The sequence below is a fragment of the Phaethon aethereus genome (assembly GCF_964289735.1).
Source record: "Phaethon aethereus genome assembly, chromosome: 1".
Classification (NCBI taxonomy): Eukaryota; Metazoa; Chordata; class Aves; order Phaethontiformes; family Phaethontidae; genus Phaethon; species Phaethon aethereus.
In genome coordinates this window covers 220,622,075-220,632,316 of record NC_138575.1, presented here as the reverse complement: position 1 = coordinate 220,632,316, position 10,242 = coordinate 220,622,075, and positions in this window count along the sequence as shown.

The following is a 10,242-nucleotide window of genomic DNA, read 5'->3' as shown; positions in this document are numbered from 1 at the left end:
GCATCAAAACAATCCCTTAGAATTGGGTTGCAGTATGTGCAATCCCTGCACAACTGTATCAGTTTAAATTTTCAGTTACTAGTAATCTGTCCTCTTTTCTTATCCATGTAAGAGCAAACAGCTTCTTCATATATACATGACCTCAAATGGGTAGCCTGAAATCCTACCCAAACAATCAGAAGCGGAAGGGAAGTAGCCAAGTGAAATTTTAAATCCCCATAGCAGAGCAAAGGGAAAAGAAAATATCTTGGAAATATCAGGAAATCCATAGGCTTTATGATTTTCCATATCTCACAGGCCTTCATCTTTCACTCAGTTGCCCTTGTATTTAAACTTACAATGTGAATTTGTTCCTGAAGACTTTCCAGAAAGGTTTGAGAATCCCAGGAGAGAGCCACTGCCTGTGGGACTGGACCAATGGGTTCATCCTATGGCTGGATACTGGTCCTAGCAGTCTGCTGGGACCCAGTGGGAAGCAGTGGAAAGCCTTGGGTCAGGCTGGAGAACATGGCCTTTGGGGGTTACCATGAAGGAAAGACTGTGAAGGAGAAGGAAGCCATGGCCAGGGTGGAGAAGGAAGGGTCTGGTGGTGGAGAAGGAAAGGTTTTCAGCAGAGAAGTCCTTTCTACAGAACCCAGCAGGGGCTAGATCTGGACTGAGATATATGGGTGGCCACACTCTTCCTTGTTTTACTGCTGTGCTGCCTCTCCCACTGCTGCTCCAGCCATGTCCAAGTTTATCAAGGGAGAACCAGCAGCACATCCCGGCATCGTTAGTGTCATGTACCAGGGCAGCAATGACCTCTGTGCTGCACACATGCTCCCAGCTAGACGCGAAATCCATCCCGTCTCAGTCCTCGGCCGAAGGATGTGGACATCCCGGACACAAGGAGGTCTGATACAACAGGATTGCAAGTGTTTCTACAAGGGAGCTGATGCCAGCTAGACTGGCAGGTTAAGAAAGAACAAGAGAAGAAATAGAGACTAACAGAGATGGCCACCAAGAGATGAAGCTGCAGGGACTCGTGAGCCACAGGGCTAACATGGAGAGGACTCTTGCTTTATCTGTGTCATTTCCACTTTCCGAAGAAGGGAACAAGTTTTATACTAAATACCTGGCAAATCTGGTCATCACCTCTTTACTTCTGATTTTTCAGTAAGAATTTAGCAATTCTGTTTGTTTGCTTGAAGTAGTAATCAGTAATTTCAACTTGATTGCTTTAAGATAATTGTAATTTCAGCTTGTTTGGCCTATTTCTTCCTAGACTGATATTCCTCCTTCTCCCCCCCTCTCTCTCTGTATATGTATTCATAGAAACCCTTCTTAGACACTCCAGCATCACAGCATGAGCTAAAGAGCCATTTAGAGGTTCTGTAGACAGTAAAGACAACCTAAGGTGACCAGATCAGGCTTTGTCCTTCAGCTTGTAGATGCCTATTTTAACACCAACGAGTACCACCCTTATACTGCATCCCCTGGCCCGATCCCGCAGCTGTGGGGTGCGCAAAGAGCATTTGCAGAAAGGGTCTTGCGGCAGCCAACTCCCAGGGTGAGTAAAAGGTTGCAGGATCGGGTCTGTCTGGTGCCTACTGCCCACATCTATCTGTGGAACGACTGCACTGGGACCCGCAGGAGTTGTGAAACAAGGCTGTTGTTTTCCCTTCAGACTTCGTTAATTCTGAGTTGTTTTATATTTGCCTGTGATGCAACCCCCTAAATTTAACACCGTGGGGGGCTGAGGCACCTCTGTTCCAATGATCCATCACACGTGATCTCTACATAAAGCCTTGCAATGGCAGGATTGTCAAAAATGTTGCAGAAATTATGGGCTTTTCATAGCACGTGGATTGCAAGCTACTCTAATAGTGTGGGAAGGCCCAGGTTACCGCGCAGATTGGATGAGCCAGGAGCAATTGAAAGATGACCTCCTGCGGGATGTCCACAAACGCTTCCTGCTGTACAACTTGCAGAGTGCCGTGGGGATGGCTTGTTAGCTGACTTCCCAAGGGAAGGAGACGAATTTCTGTTCCAAGATCCTCCTTCATTCATCAGAGGAAGGCATTTTCAAGCATGCATGGATTCTGAAGATGTGCTTTGAAATTCAAAAGCCAATATAGCATATGGAAGCATGCATGAGAGTCAAAGTCCCAGAGATATATGCATTTTAGTAGCAGATCCCTACCAAGCAGGGTCTTCTGCTGTCTTAGTAATAAGTGCCTAAGGAAAGATCCCAGTAGCAGGAAGAGCATGAGGAGAAATGTCAGGTAGGTCCCAGGTCTTTGCTTTAGTGCGTTTATGCTTTTCTCTTTGCAGCTGCATTTCCAGTTTTGTAATTGAGAACTTAACTCCTTTCCTTGCTGAAATAACCCTCAGTTTTAATCAGTGTTTACTGTTAAACACATAAAACTGGTGGCTGGTGAGCACACTTGCTCTAAAACAGCAAACTGAAACCAAACGACTGCAAGCAACCCCTAAAACTTCCCTTCAGCTATTTCTGTAGTGTAGAGAGGCAAAAACTTCAGCTTTTGATAGACAGAGGCACTTCAGGGCAAGAGCATTTGTGCCTTCTCCCAGACCACCAACAGTGATAATCTCCTACATTCGCAGGAGAGAGCTCTAGGACAGGGTGAAAGGGTGCAAAACTATTTTGACAAGGCATAATTAGCAAGCATGGGCTTGATTGCAGCTTTTCTCAAAGGTGGGTGCTTCTAAATGAGTATTTGCAGTAGGTTTGGGGCCTCTTTTGGATATTCTGGTAGATTTAAGATCATTGTTACTGATTTGTGTCGCAGGAGCTTCGCACCCGTGGTCCAAGGAGTATCACAGTAAGTTTTGAGTCAGTATCACACTCCTGCCTTGTAGCTGGGGAGAGAAGTTGCAGCCAGACTTAGCCAAGTGGGAAAACCTGTGAAAATACAGAGAGAAAGGTAAGATTTATGGTTGAAATGGTGAAATTTACCATAGCAAAGGAGCCCAAAGCCCTGATGTTCACATGATGATGCTCACACCCAGCCAGACCTCCAACATGCTTGGTGCTGCATTGAAGAGGATCCTTGGAAAGGAGACTCTCTTGGTCTGAGACCCTCCTGTGCACCCTTGGCTGGCTCCCAGCTCCTCATCAGCAGAAACCATTTGGCCCAAGACCTCAAAGGGCAGCTTGGACAGACTAACTTGGGCCACAGAGCTACGCATAAAACACAGGTAGGTGGGTGACAGTGTGTCCCTAAGCCTGTGGGCAGACCCATACCTCATGCAGTGGGGAAAATGGTGCAGCAGGTGCCATGTGCTTCCCTTGCACCTTTCCCCATCGCAGGACAGCTCACACAAGCTCCGCTCCTGCAGACCAAGGATGGGCCAGGGTAGCTCAAGCTGGAGGAAATTCCAGTTGCAATATTTTGGGGCTGGGATCCCTGCCCTTTCATGCACATCCCCTTGTTTTTCGCTTTGAGAAGCACACAGTCATCCATGTGCAATTTTCATCTCCTCTCCTCCTGCTGAGACAAATCCCTAGGTGTAGATAAGTACATGGTCTTAACACCAAAGCAATGCCTGTTGCCTCCAAACTGACATCTCCCGGTTTGCAATGCTAAGGACCCCTTTCTGATGTCTTAGAAACACCACAAGCATGGAATCATAGAATCACAGGATCATAGAATCATAGAACAGTTTGGGTGGGAAGGGACGTTTCAAGGCCATCGCATTGTTGTGGTGAACGATGTTAAGTCCGGCTGGTGGCCGGTCACAAGTGCTGTTCCCCAGGGCTCGGTTCTGGGGCCGGTCTTGTTCAATATCTTTATAGATGATCTGGATGAGGGGATCGAGTGCTCCCTCAGTAAGTTTGCAGATGACACCAAGCTGGGTGGGAGTGTTGATCTGCTGGAGGGTAGGAGGGCTCTGCAGAGGGATCTGGACAGGCTGGATCGATGGGCAGAGGTCAACTGTATGAGGTTCAACAAGGCCAAGTGCAGGGTCCTGCACTTGGGCCACAACAACCCCATGCAACGCTCCAGGCTTGGGCAGGAGTGGCTGGAGAGCTGCCCGGCAGAAAGGGACCTGGGGGTGCTGGTTGACAGCCGGCTGAACATGAGCCAGCAGTGTGCGCAGGTGGCCAAGAAGGCCAACAGCATCCTGGCCTGTATCAGCAATAGTGTGGCCAGCAGGAGTAGGGAAGTGATCGTGCCCCTGTACTGGGCATTGGTGAGGCCGCACCTTGAATACTGTGTTCAATGTTGGGCCCCTCATACAAGAAGGACGCTGAGGTGCTGGAGCGTGTCCAGAGAAGGGCAGCGGAGCTGGTGAGGGGTCTGGAGCACAAGTCTGATGAGGAGCGGCTGAGGGAACTGAGGTGTTTAGTCTGAAGAAGAGGAGGCTGACAGACCTTATCGCTCTCTACAACTACCTGAAAGGGGGTTGTGGTGAGGTGGGTGTTGGTCTCTTCTCCCAAGTAACTAGTGATAGGACAAGAGGAAATGGCCTCAAGTTGCACCAGGGGAGGTTTAGATTGGATATTAGGAAAAATTTCTTCACCGAGAGGGTGGTCAGGCATTGGCACAGGCTGCCCAGGGAGGTGGTGGAGTCGCCGTCTCTGGAAGTGTTCAAAAAACGTGTGGATGTGGCACTTGGGGACATGGTTTAGGGGACATGGTGGCGCTGGATTAATGGTTGGACTTGATGATCTTGAAGGTCCTTTCCAACCTAGTGATTCTGTGTGATTCTGTGATCTAGTCCAACCTCCCTGCAATGAGCAGGGACATCTTCAATGAGAGCAGGGTGCTCAGAGCCCCGTCCAGCCTGACCTGGGATGTTTCCAGGGATGGGGCATCGACCACCTCTCTGGGCAACCTGGGCCAGCACCTTCCCAGTTTCTAAGAAATAGCAGCTTTCCTCCAGCCAAGGGAAGAGACAAGCAGCAGATAACATGGAACAGAAACCCACCAGCTGGACGGAGACAGTCATCAAGGAAACAACCCAAAACCTCTTCGCATAGAGCAGAGGTACCCAGAAAATATTATGGTTAAGCCTTGAGAAATCAAATACCCATGCCACAGTGGTTGACTCACCTCTCTGCCCTGCAGAAAGGTGATCCCTTCTCACCAGGCTACTGCGCAAGGACAGGGTGCATCTTTCCTTCTTCCCTGCTCCCCTAGTAGAAGGCATCCTGTGCTCTGTGCAGGGCTGAAACCCTAAGTGGGGATTGCAGGACTCTGGGGCAAACAGAGGATTTCCCCAGCCTCTGCTTTTCTCTGCACACGGGTGCTGCGGCTGGATGGTCCCCAAAGGACTTGGGATGGTTTGCTACGGTTGGTAAAGTCTTTTGAGGATGGAAAGCACCGGAAATGGGTAAATCCCATGCAATGACTCTTGGTTATGGCCATGCAAATTGAGAGGGGTTTGTAGGGTCGATTTCTCCTTTTTTCATCCATTTTTCCATATTGTCTTGGGGCTGATGGATGCTACACAGGATTTGGGGCTGGAGCTGTCAAGCCCAGGGCAGTGGAGAGCCCTCAAGAGGTCAGCCTGGCTGGAAGGTCAGCAGGGGACAGACGGCCTGGGCTAATAGCATTACAGCCTTCCTTGCTGGCCCTGGACAAGCCCAGGGGATGGAGGGTGTAAGAGGCTTTTGCCAGGGATTCACCCGTTGTGAGAGCTGGGATGGAGGAGGGAGGGAGGAGGAGTGCTCGCCTTGGCTTCATCAGAAATGCACGGGCTGGGTTTGAATGGTCACCCCCCCAGTTTCCCCACCTGTGGTTGGAGGCTGGTGCCGTCCCCGGGCTTTCTGGTTGCAAATACAGAGGTTTGAGGAGTTCAGAGGGAAGTGTTTAGGAAAACGCAGTCTTCGTCATGGGGGCGAGCTGAAAATGCTAATTTTTTTGAGAAATATAACATGAGATTATCATGATGCTTCCTAAAAGAACATGGAAGTCTCGCACCTTTCAACATTAGGAAACTATTTTTCCCCATTATATTTAACCATTTTCCCATGCCTCATTCCCCTGCACTCTTCTTAATAAAGGAAGCAAACATAATTGAGAAAAACACTAAACCCATTTTTTTGTTGTTGTTGTGCCAATTCTTGTTTTGCAAAAACCTTGCAAATGGATTAAAAGTGGAGCTGGTTAACTGTCTATTACTAATTCTCCAGTGCTCATTCAGCAGAGGGACCAAAGTTCTTTAGCTGTACAGTTAATTTTTCGGTGCTCTAATTTTAGACTGTAGCTAGGCAGCTATACCCTGACACGCTGCCAACAGCCAAAATCTGTCTTTGCTCAGTGACTTGCATAAATCTTCCTATCTGTCTGGTGGGGAAAAGTGAGGGTGGGGCTTTTTTTTTTTTTTTAAGATTTATTTATATGTTTTATTTTGTTTTTAAAGCCCTCCAGCACAAAGCTCGCTGTGAAGTCTGTCTTGCAGTTTTGGCCTGAACTTTGCTTCCACTTGTGAAAAAAGAGGTGTAAGTGCAGCTTAAAAGGACAAGAAATGGCTACATTTCAAAACCTCTGTAATGTTAAATAACTTTTAACCTCGTGAACAAAAAAGCAAGTGCTATGAAAATAGCTGATTCCAACTTTTGAGCTCCGAAGTGGTTGTACCATTAACCAGTGAGCTGCAGAGGACATAGTCTTTGCCCCAACACTACCAAAAATAGTGGCTGTGTCTACACTGAACACGAGATGGGGGTTTGCAGCATTGGTGCTCCTACCCCAGACCGCACCTGAGATATGGTGAGCCACCAGAAAGGATACAGGACCAGCGTCCTACAGGTGGACAGAAGAACTGTGGGATGCCCATTGGGGTTTGACGCTCTGCTCTCCCCTTCCCTTTCCTGCACCGATGGGCTGCTCTTCAGTCCAATTTGCTTTTAGCACAGCCTGGATGAATGCAAGCTTTGCCACGCTGGCTGAATGCTTGTTCTTTCTTTGCTTCTTTCCTGGGGATGTCTGGATGAAAAAGTCCCAGGGATGTGTTGATGCCTATGGCCGAGGTGCCCATTCTACACACAGAAGTGCCTCTGGAGCAAAGGCTTTGCAAGGCTCGGCTGTGCAAATATCCCCTTCCTAAGCAGATTCTGTGAAGGACAAACCTGATAAATACCTGCAAGATAACAGCTTGGTGTGACACCGAGGTCGGGGAAACAGAGGGTGTAAAGCATGACTTGGCTGAAAATCAAGCTGTGGGGTTGAGATAGGAGACATCTTTGGCCACATGGGGTGGATCCAGCTCCAGATGCGAAGGCCAACCAGTGAAATGACCATGGTGGTGCCCAGACATCTGCAGGTATCTCATTACGGGCTCTGCTGAGCTCTCCCAGGGAGGGAGGTGTTGCTCCCTGCTCACTCAGCTCTTTCTGCCTCTGGACATGGCAGTGGACGTCTTTGCACCTTGGCAAAATACAAGCCAGCATCACTGGACCGTGCAGATGGCCTTGCCCAGAGTGACTATGCATCTGGAACACCTTGTCCTGTTACGCTCCAGTTGGGAAGCGCATGATCCGTGGTTGTCTGTGCAATGAGGGATGGGCCATGAAGAGTTTGTTGATGGGTTCAGACATACCCCAGTCGACACTTATTCTGCATGTCTGAAATGTGCCTGGTTCCTGCCCGTATGGAGGAGACTTCTCTGGGGATGGAGCACTGGGAAGGACCACTCCGGGCTTCTAAAATCACACCACCTAACTCAAAAGCATGAAGAGAAAATAGAGTCCAGGCACTGCTGTGCACCCGGAGTGACAAAACGTTTCCCCACACACATTAACGAACAAGACCTGCAGGATCCCACCAGAAACCACAGCCAGGAACCAGGAGAGACCAAGGAGAGCTTTGAAGCTGATGTATTCAAGACTAAGAAAAGGAGTGAAGGACCAAGTGTGAAATTCCTACAACCACCTAAATCTGTGATGCTTCTTCAGAGGGATATGACAGCTCAGTTCCCCAGCAAGCTTGTGCCTCAGTTTCCCTCTCCATACTCAGGGCTTACATAGTTTTTGGATTGATTTAAAGGTCTGTAGAGAAGCCGACAACGTGTAGGGATGTGGGAACACACCCCTCCTCCCTTAGCTCAAAATTCAGATCCGTCACTGAAGCAATGTGTGAGCCGACAACACACTTCCATAAATATTATCTGGACTGCAAACTGTTCCCATTGAGGCAGGAAAAAGGATGGAGGGGGAAGACAAACTCTTCTATGATTTCCTGCTGCCTCTGTACAAAATGCTAAAAATACCCCTGGGGAGGTAATGGATGGACATTCGTCAAGGCGAGTACAGAAGACCAAGCAACATCTTGCCAGCGTTGCTGCTTGTGAGTGCCTCCTGAGCGGCACCCTGAGGCTCAGGTTACATTTTGGGCTCATGTGAGCAGTTCCTGGGCTCCCGTGGCTGAATTAACTGGCAAAGGAAGAGGACACAAGGCCTTGGAGGGAGAGCGGAGAGCCCCAGAATTGAGCACCGTAGGCAATACGCAATGCAAAGTAAGCTTGGCCAAAGTCACATTTGTGGCAGGTAGAAAAATAACTGCTGCAGGAGTGAGAAAGGGTCTTGTTGCTGTTTCGCCTGCTTGGAAATTTGACAAAGCAAATCTTGCTGGCTGGCTGACTCCGGTTCAAATTCCTCGTTAAATCCCAGGTCTTATCGTCTAGGATGTCATTTAGATCACTGGTGATAAGACTTCCATCGCTCCCAATGAGGGGATGATTACAGCTCAGAGGAAGACGCAGGGATGAAAGCAGAAGCAATCTGGAGGTCCCCATGGGAGTTCTTCGGTGGGGCACAATTTGGCAGCACAAACTTTACGTGCTTGCAAAGTCCCCTTGCTCAACGCAAGGCTTTCCCTTTCCATTAGGATGCTCCTCACACACCATGAGTGGTCTGCAATGAGAGCAGACCTTATTTGCAGCCTGAATTCATCACACCACAGACATCAGAAGAAATACACAGTGAGCTGGACCTGATCACGGTACCCGAGTTATTGTTTCTACCACAGAGATGGATCCATCACGTTCTTAGTGGGCTCACGAGGAGAAATTGGGGAGAAAAGGGCCTTTTCAGATGATGTGGTTGCAGTCTGTGCAGAGATGGATGGATTAATGGACAACCCTGGCAGCTGTAAAGCCTCTGTATTTAAGACTTGTATTGTCCCTGGAAACAAAAATCTACTAAAAATAATCCTGCCCAGAAAGAGAAAACTTAAAAATCCACAAACAAAGGGTTAACCGCAGGCAGGGAAATGACTCTACATTTTTAAGTCAGAGAAAGAATTACACAGACAGATAAGCTCAACTTGAGTGCATGTGTCCCGACACGCAAAATACAGGTGGTTTCATACATGCATCCAAACACTTGGTGAGGACACTGAACACCTAAACTTTGAAAATAGGGCATCTTCTGCTGCTAAATAACCATATAGAAGCAAAGCTACAGAGCTGTACACCAACAGCTGACTCAAAGTGCTGCAGACTCGCTCCATGCCTTACAAACAGTTCTCAAGTCCCTGAATAGAAGCGGGAAGAGAAAAATAAACGTGTCCTCAAAAGCTTTATTCCATAGGCATCACCCCAAAAATTCAGTACATGCAGTAAAAATAAAATATGTGACTGCATAAGGGTGTGTTGCTGCTTTGCTGTGAGATTCAGTTGTTACTAAAAACCAGAAATAAAGGAGTCTAAAACTATTGTGGATTATTCTTGGCTGCAGAGAGCTGGAAGACTGGCTCCTGCCCATGTTACTCTGTCCACAACCCATGTTTTTCAGGCTCAGGTGAAGTAATGGTAGGATATTTGAAAGGATGTTATTGTTCAAGAACAATCGTGCCAGACACGCGGGTTAATAACAGACAGCGTCGTGTATCTCCCGCGTCAATGTAAGCACTGAGCAAAAGAAGCCACGCGCATTTCCAAAAGCACCTATCGAATTAGCACCGCGGTGCGTGGCTTCTCGGTGGGAAAAAAAAATCCTGGCGGGGAACAGAGCCAAGATGTTCCTAATCTATTCTTTGGGACTGTTTCCTGATTTTTCAGTGGGCTGAACGGGAGGGGGAAAAAAAAGTTGCAGGACAAGTACTGGTGAAAGAAGTGAGAAGGGAGCTGGGTGGCAGCCAGTTCCCTGACGCTGCTCAGGTTGCGTGAAGGCGAGGGCTGTCCCTGGGCTCAGCCCTGTCATCACGGATCTGGGCTCAACTTTTCCTTCTTCCCAAGAAATGTGGTGCCACCATTTGCACCTGGAAGTCACGCGTTCAAGCTGCTGCTCAG